General features: G+C 35.9%; 1 long non-coding RNA gene across 2 annotated transcripts in view; it reads right to left on the reverse strand.

Annotated features, from left to right (window-relative positions):
* The window catches only part of LOC102488149 (uncharacterized), a 26046-nt gene that overhangs the window by 4901 nt on the left and 12436 nt on the right, over window positions 1-8709 (reverse strand). The window contains exons 2-3 of one of the 2 annotated variants that reach the window (XR_337784.2): window positions 5430-5479; window positions 3883-3968 (exon numbers count right to left, since the gene is read on the reverse strand). This is a non-coding gene — a long non-coding RNA (uncharacterized LOC102488149). Of the gene's footprint in view, window positions 1-3882; window positions 3969-5429; window positions 5480-8709 lie in introns of those variants that run through there. The other variant, XR_337783.2, reaches the window with a different exon arrangement.

Genomic DNA, 8709 nt, shown 5'->3' on the forward strand with positions numbered 1-8709 from the left:
GACTGCAGTAGGATATGTAGCCCCAGCTAGGTGCTACTTTATAGGATGCGTAAAGTTAGACTTGTGTTCATGGAAATGTATATATCACCTGTGTTTGCTATGAAAATGTTTAGATTAATTAAGGTCTTTAGTAATTCAATAAAATGTGCAGGGAAAACAGTATAGAAAGTAAACATAGATACCAGAGACAGTGTGAGAGGAGAGTGGGAGATGACAGAAGGGTAAGAGATAGGGAATCAAGGATGGGGGAAAAAAAGCAAAACATACAGAAAACAAGAAATGGAAAATTATTTGCTGACAATAACATGTTTGTTGATGTGCTTGATTGAGACAATATACAGTGTACTCTGGATGGAAAATCTCATTTTGTATGCTGTAATGATGTACAGTGAATGAATACAAATAAATAAATTGAAAAAAAATAACATCGTGTGTAAAAAAAAACCCAACATGTGCATTATAAATTTATGCTTAGTTAAAAAAATTAGGAATATAAATAAATAAATAATAGAACAAAAAAAGATTTTTGAATTATTTTTTGAATCACTGATCATTTTATCATATATATTGCTTAAAAATGGTAAAATAGAAGAATTTACCATGAAATATTTTTTTTAATTTGAAAAGGAAGATTCAACTACAAAGTTGAAACATTCCGTTGGAACATGAAACAGAAGGTGGTGGCAAAGTGGACAGAGCATCAATACTGCATAAGAGTCACCTCAGTAAATCTATTTACTTTCTATTTTCTCTGATATTGTTTATTGCAATATATCCTTTTATAATAAGAAAGTAGAAACAATAGTGCATAATTTCATAGAACATTTATTTATTACTAAGTGATAAAATATTTGATTGTGTTATACTATTGCCTACACGCACGTCAAGATAAGTTTTCAGGTTTGAAATAGTTGTTGCAATATTTTCCAGAGGGTAAAATACTTTAAAAAATGCTAGGAGTGGGAACCAGCAGTTAGCATAATGGCTATGTCGCTGGACTCCCACGTAGTCAACCGTGGTTCGCATCCCGGACCCGGTAGCTTAAAACTCATGCCAGGCACGTGTGTGTGCATGCCCAAGATCCCGAGAGGAGAATGAAGGAGAAGGGATTGCGGCATGACCATCCTCCCTGGGGGGTGATTTCTCGCTTTCTGTCTCTCTGTCTCTCTCTGTCTGGCGAGTGCACGCGCCCTATAGTGAAAACCTCTCAAAAAAAAAAATGCTAAGGGTTTATATGAAGATAAATCAATAGCTCTCGGTGTAAATATAAAAGGTATCTTAGGGATAAAATTGACGCTTTTTGTTCATATTTACAAGCAAATTGTTAAACGGGCAACAAGTCTCTGTGAGCATTCATTCGAATACTTAATACAAAATTATGAACTTTGTTTTATTTTTTACCACAGGGAGGCATTTTTCTGAAATATATTGATCTGTGAAGTAAAAACGTATACAATTAATAGCATTTCTGAATTTCAACCAATATTACATTGCTATTTGCTACAGATTATTGCATTTTTATTATATTCGAAGTCTTTACAGCTGGGTATCAAAAAGAATTTTGATTTGATTTTTTTTGCCTTATAAAATATTAATAGTTTAAAGTCGATTTAAAAATTAAACCTTTGGAAAAAATAAATCATTCAGCTCGTCCCTGGAAAGCGTATTGTTTCTATTACAGCTGTATATTAATATTTCATTGTGAGTATAGGTAGTTCTGCATATTTCTTTAACTGCGAGAGATGTTGGTTAAGAAAAACACTAATGTTGTTTTGTGGGAGGATAAATTCTCATATAAGCACCATTATAAAATATTAGAAATTCAGAGAAAATTCTGCTACTCTTCCACTAGTTGTCAATTGACTTAATCCATAGACCCATCTTTAATACCTATTAGTGACATTTAGTAACTTCCATGTAAACTTGTGCCCTAAAATTTGGTCTTTATTGCAGTAGTGACTATACACAGGATGTAAGTGAATATGATTATACATATTACTCTCTTCTATTGGGTGGTTTTCATGCTCATATAAAATTAATACTTTTTTCATTTTTAAAATTTTTATTATCTTGCTACAAGGCACATGAGGTCACCAGAGAGAGGGAGGGAAAAAGAGAGAGAAAGGAAGAAAGAGGGAGAGAATGAAAAGCACCCACCCTGGAGGCAGGGGCATGACTATGCCACAGTCCCTTCTCTTCTATTCTGCTCTCAGGATTTTGGGCATGCATGCACACATGCACAGCATATTTTTTAAGCCACTTGAACTGCTCACCTGGCCATATGAAATCCAGCTGCCTTAAGTGCTATGCTGCCTGGCTGGCCTTGAAATTATTCTTTTATAATATGTAAAACAAAGGAAAGCAAAGAGTTCAACATAAAGTGGAGAGAGTTACTTGTGCACTCTCAACTTCCAAGATTAATTATGTGCGTTGGTTACACAGAAAACCAAACAGCAAGATATCGACTCAACAGGGGGCAGAATCTTGGTTGTCCTTTACTGTTCACCTACAGGTCTCTGAGACTGTTAGTTTGTCTAGTCTTCTTTGAATAATTAAGTATAGTACTATAGACTTCTTATTAGAGGTACTTTGTTTGAATATGCAAAACCAACAGTATTAAGTCAAGGAAGAGGAGCAAAGTTGGCTGCCAGGAGACCTCTTAGGCCAACCACTACCTTGAGGGAATTTACCACATTCTAACTGCAGAGTCTGACACTTACTATTTCAGGCTCTTAAAATTTTTACTACTTTTGTCAACGCATCACAGTTGAAAAACAGAAATTCACTCAAAATAGATCAAGTAAAAAATGTGATATATCTGCAGGCTACAGGAGAATCTCATGGGAAGATGTTTAGGATGCAAAGTAAAATCTCAAAAAACTAAAAGTTAGGAAACTTTCCAGCTTTTTCTCTTTGTCCATATTTCTTCTATGCATTTGTTTCATTTTCTTTTTTGTGTACTGATCCTCTCCCTTTGTCTTCTCTGATTTTGTTTATATTGTTGAAGTCACTTTATTAATTTACAAAGAGAAATACAACTTCCAAAGGTCAATGCATTCATTCTTCCTCTCTAGGCAAGTTTCAAGATAAATCAAATTATTATAAAATAATTAATTATAGAATAATAATTTGGTTATCATAGTAATGGTATCATAGATATATGCATTAATGAATCCAAACTCATTAAGACATGCACCTTAAATGTGTGCAATTTTTTTTATCAACTATATCTCTATAAAGTTTTAAAGAAAGGAAGTTTGGTGAGCATGGAATCTAGGTATGTCAATATAACTTTTCAACAGGAGATAGTTCTTTGAAACTGTAACCTTCTTAGAGTCCTTGTTGAAGTGATAGAATTGGGAGGGTTTAGGTTTTTAAATTTTTTCTTTACTCATGATTCAGCTTGTGTGCATACACACAAGTGAGAGAGAGAGGGAGAGAGGAGCCCTCTGCATAAGATCTGGTCACCCTATGTTTGCCTTGCGCCCTGCTGTCTTCCTGTCTGTTGTATCTTGGATACTCCTACGTGTACTGGGAGTGATTCAGGCTTACCAAGATGAGATTTAAACTGCAGTTGCCATGTGAGAAATCAGCTTCTCTTGAGCAGTGCATTTACCAAAGCACCACAGAGTGGGCCCAGGGTTAGGCTTTTATATAACTTTCATTAATTCTTTCCTAAGCTCTGTAACAAAAAATTTAAAAAAGAAGAAAAAACAAAGCTAAGGCAAACTTGTTTGTCTCAAGAAAACTACTGGTTTCCTTTTGATCTTAGAGGAATCACAATATATCCTCCATTTTCCTGGTTCAGGAAAAAGTGGTTAAATTCAGTGCCTGCTCATAGCTGTCATTCGGGGCCACCATCATCTATTACCTTTTTTGCTGCATAGAAATTTATATTTTCTGGTACCATGTCTTTCATTTTCTGATTGAGTCTCTCATTTTAGCACAGCACCTCCTTCAGTCGCCTCCTAAGAAAGAGTTTATGGGAAGTAACATTTTTCAGTACTTGCTTATATGAATACACCATTTTTCAATTTTTTTTTTACGACAGGTTTTTTTTTTTTTTTTTTTTTTTGACGGAATTTTTTTTTTTTTTTTTTTTGGTGTGTGTAGGGCATGTGCCCTTGCCAGAGAGATAGAGACGAAAGATAGAAAATGAGAAATCTCTCCCCAGGGAGGATGGCCACAATTCCTCCTCCTCCATTCTCCTCTCAGGATTTTGGGCATTCATGCACATGCGCCTGGCATGAGTTCTAAGCCACAGCATCCAGAACTCAAATTGCAGTTGACTATGTGGGAGTTCACCAAAGTAACCATCACACCATTTGGTCTCATCATTTTTCCTTTTAAAAAATATATGCATTTTTATTGATGATAGAGTGCATGCGCACAGATGTGAGAGTTTGTGTGAGAGATGAGCCCCTTTCACAGGATCTGGTCATCCCACTATTCACTTTCTTCAGTCCTCCAACCTGTCAGATCTTGAACACTCATGTGTGTGCCCAGCACGTTTCAGGTTGACATGTCGGGGTTGTAAATCATAGTCTCCACATGGAATTCAGGTTCTCTTGAGTAGCACATACAGCCACACCACAGAGCTAATTCTATTGAAGTTATTTATGTAATCCTGGGTCTGTTTTCTTGGCACAAATTCTGAAGACATTATGGGTTTCTGATTTGGCATTTTAGAAAAGTAAATCAAATGGGTTACAAAAGGATAATGTCATGTCTGATAAAGGCTGGAACATTACTGCTATTTCTGAGAAGTGACAGCCAATCATGAAGAATTTCGTGCAGGTGTTTTGGGTTCAAAATTTGATGTAGAACTCACTGACACAGTATTGTTTGGGCATGGAGATAATCATTCTGGAAAAAGGGAAGTCTTTTCAATAAAAGAAATAACCTCAGAGTACAATAAATGCAGTTTCTTTTCACAACCTATTGTAGAATAAGTAGCACTGGAGAATATGTAGCATTGTAGAATATGTAAGCTTTTGTTCAAGAATGTAAAAATAATTGGCATAGTCATTAATTCTGGGGAAGGATTTTGAAATTATTTAGAAAACTGGCCTTACCTTAAATTACACATAAACTAGTTCTCACACCTTGTCTAAAGAATTAACACCTAGTCTGTTTGTGTGTGTGTGTGTGTGTGTGTGTGTGTGTGTGTTTTAATCTAAAACTCATTTGGCTGGTTCTGGGAACATTGGCAGTGTAGGTGCTTGGACTGACTCGCCAATAAAAACAACAAGCACAGGTGCATATGTGCAATTCCTTAACCACATTTTTTTCATGGCTTCATAGTATATAGGCACAAGAGACAAAGATTAAGGAATGTCCAAGATGGGGAGGCTAGTAAGAGGATGTTTCTCTCATAAAAATGGGATATCAAATGGCTAAATGAGTAACCTGAGTTAAACTTTCCTTACCTTATCTCCCAGAAGACAACAAGGATAATCTATTTTCTTAGACGTAAGTTCTGCATTGAAGAAAGTTAAAAAAACAAAAAACAAAAAAACATAGTTAAGAACTTGAAGCACAATCTGACCCTGAGGCTCAATGTGTATTAGAGGCTCAGTACCAAAATAAAATAAATAAGGAGATCTGGAGTGGAAAAAAGGAACAAAGTTATGTCATTTGCAGTGATATGAATAGACTTATAATAATAAAAAGTTTATAGATAAATTACCATAGTAAGATAAATTACTACATTAAGATATTTTAATAAGGTTATTGGGTTCAAAACGAATACACAAAAGCAATTCAAATTCTATATGATTTAGAAGTTTTGTTTATAAAGGCAAAAAAAAGTGGAAACAATTCATGTGGTATGTGCAAAAAAATGAAATACTGGGTCATCAGTAAAATCATGACACATTTTAGCATAGAAAAACCTAGAAACATAAGACATGACTTTCCTGATAACCTAATAGTATATAGTGGCAAGAAGAAAATAATGACAGCTCCACTTTCCTTTCAATGAATCTCAGAAATGTGCAAATCTGAGCAAATGGAGCAAGTCATAGAAGACTATATACATGGGTTTTACTTACATACAGTCAGAAACAGGCAACACTAAACAACTTGTCAGGTGGAAATACAGCCTTTGATGGGACTGGCAAGTGGCACGGTGGTTAAGGGCACTGGACTTCCACATGGCCGACTGTGGTTCGAGTCCTGGACCTGGTGGCTTACTTTCTCCCTTTCTCTTTCTATCACTCTTGTCCTTCTCTGGTCAAATTTAAATAAATAAAGTTAAATAAAATAATTATTTAAAAAAGAAATACAATCTTTTGTGGTACCAAGCTAAAGAAAACAAGGGATGAGATGATAATAACAAAAGTACAGATACTGTGCCATCATGTAGCCAGTTGGTTAAGGTGGTTGGTTCACACAAAACCAACTGCCAGTTTGAGTCCTAACCTGGTGGCTTGAAAAAACACTCTAGCATCTGTGCATGTGTGAGAAAAATCCTAAGCAAAGGAGAAATGGAAAAGAAGGGATTGCTGTGTGAAATTCTCCCATTGGGATCGGGATTATTTTATTACTTTCCCTCTCTCCTTGTCTCTCCCTCTGGTGAGAGTATGTGCCCTCTGGCAAATTAAAAAAAACTGACAATTAACATTGTAAATTAATTTTGACAAAATCAAATTAACTTTTATTTGACATTGACTTTCATTGATGAAAGTATGTTGTAGATTCTTGTCCTATAGAAGGCCTGAATTTTAGGTGTTATCTTTGTGGTCATATCATAATTCAAATATATATTTTTAAATATTATTAAAAAAATTTGTCAGAGGGTGCATGTGCTGACCAGAGAGAGACTGGGGGGGGGAGGGGTATGGGAGAACGGGGAATAAGAAAGCACTCCCCATGCCCCGTGGAGAATGGTCATACCTTAATCCTTTATCCTCCTTTTCTCCCTCCTTTTGGGATATTGGGCATGCATGTACATGTGTCTGGCATATTTCTCAAGCTTCTAGGTCTGGAACTCAACCTCACAGTTGGCCATGTGGGATCCAACCACCTTAGTTAGCGAGCAAGAGGCTGGTCCTTAAATACTTCAATTTTTTTAAAGAATTATTTTATTTAACTTTATTTGTATTTATTTATTTTAATTTGACCAGAGAGGGACAGAGTGAGAGAGCGAGAAAGTGAGAAAGCAAGCTGCCAGTTCTGAGATTTGAACTGTGGTCAGCCAAGTGGAAACCAGTACCCTTATCTACCACGCCACCTGCTGGCCCATAAACACTTCATTTTAAAAAGTAAAACTTTAAAAGCACAAATAGTACAAGATTTATGATCAGTCAAGAACTAATCTGTGGTATTATCACTCCCAATCAGTAAAATGTGATTTTCTTTCAAGGTAAGAAATTTAATTTATTTTAAAATTTATTTTTATTGCCAGAGGGCACATACTCTTGCCAGAGACAGAGAAAAAGAGAGAGAGAGAAAGAGAAAGAGAGAAAAGGAAAGCAACTCCCAATGGGAGATGGTCACACTGCAAACCCTTCCTCTTTGTTTCTCCATCCTGCTGGTATTTAGGGCATGCATGCACTCATGCCCACCATGCTTAAGTTGTCGGGGCCAGGATTTGAACCATGGTCAGCCATGTGGAATCTAACCCCCTTAACCATTAGGCTATGGGCTGGCCCAGAGGTAAGCAATTTTCCCTATTTATTTATTTAGTTAGTTAGTTAGTTTTTGCTATAGAACACATATACTTGCCAGAGGAAGACAGAAAGAATGAGAGAGAAAGTGAGAAATCACCCCTTCTCCCCAGGGGGGATGGCTACGATGTAATCCCTTTTCCTCCATTTTTCTTTTAAGATTATGGGCATGCATACACATGCCCCTGGCAAGATTTGCAAGCCACTGGGTTTGGGACTTGAACTGCACAGCTGGTCATGTGGGATCTAGCACTTTAACTTCATTCCACCTGATGATTCCTGGGTAAGTAATGTTAATACTTAATTTTTTCCTTCTCTTATTTACCTCTGTAAATGTAAATAGTACATTTATACTGATATTTCCTTTTTTTCTTTCTTTAAAATTTAAGCATATATTTTCTTCTTTATATAGAAGACAAAGATGTAGCCCTATAATAATGTATATATTGTTCTTCCCAGTCTGTATCTATAGTTATGTTACAATTTTTATTGATACCAGAATTCATTATTTATTTATTTATTTATTTATTTATTTATTGAGATATTTTTGCTATAGGGCCTTTGCTCTTGCTGGAGAGACAGAGACAGAAAATCATCCCACAGGAAGTACGGCCACACCACAATCGCTTCTCCTCCATTCTCCCAGGGATTTTGGGCATGTACGTGCCCAGCATAAGATTTAAGCTGCCAGATCAAACCATGGTCAACTACATGGGAGTCCAGTGACATAACCATTATACCATCTGCTGGTCCCCCATCATTTCTATTTTTATGACGTGGAAATACTTTTTAATAGTGAGTTACAAGGTATGCTATGATTATAACTATTTCACTGCTTAATGTTTTGTTTTTTCAGGAGTCAAATTTTGCCTTGTGTTTTTTTGTTGTCATTGGCATTGCCCCTCTATATTCCTGTCACTAGTTCTCTCTAACTTCTCCAAGGTAATTGCAAACAAGCCATCTCAATATGGCCAAACACTTCTGTTAATCTGTTCTTTCTTTCTTTCTCTCTCTCTCTCTCTCTCTCTCTATATATATA

The sequence above is a fragment of the Tupaia chinensis genome, unplaced genomic scaffold (assembly GCF_000334495.1).
Source record: "Tupaia chinensis unplaced genomic scaffold, TupChi_1.0 Scaffold149798_1, whole genome shotgun sequence".
NCBI lineage: Eukaryota > Metazoa > Chordata > Mammalia > Scandentia > Tupaiidae > Tupaia > Tupaia belangeri.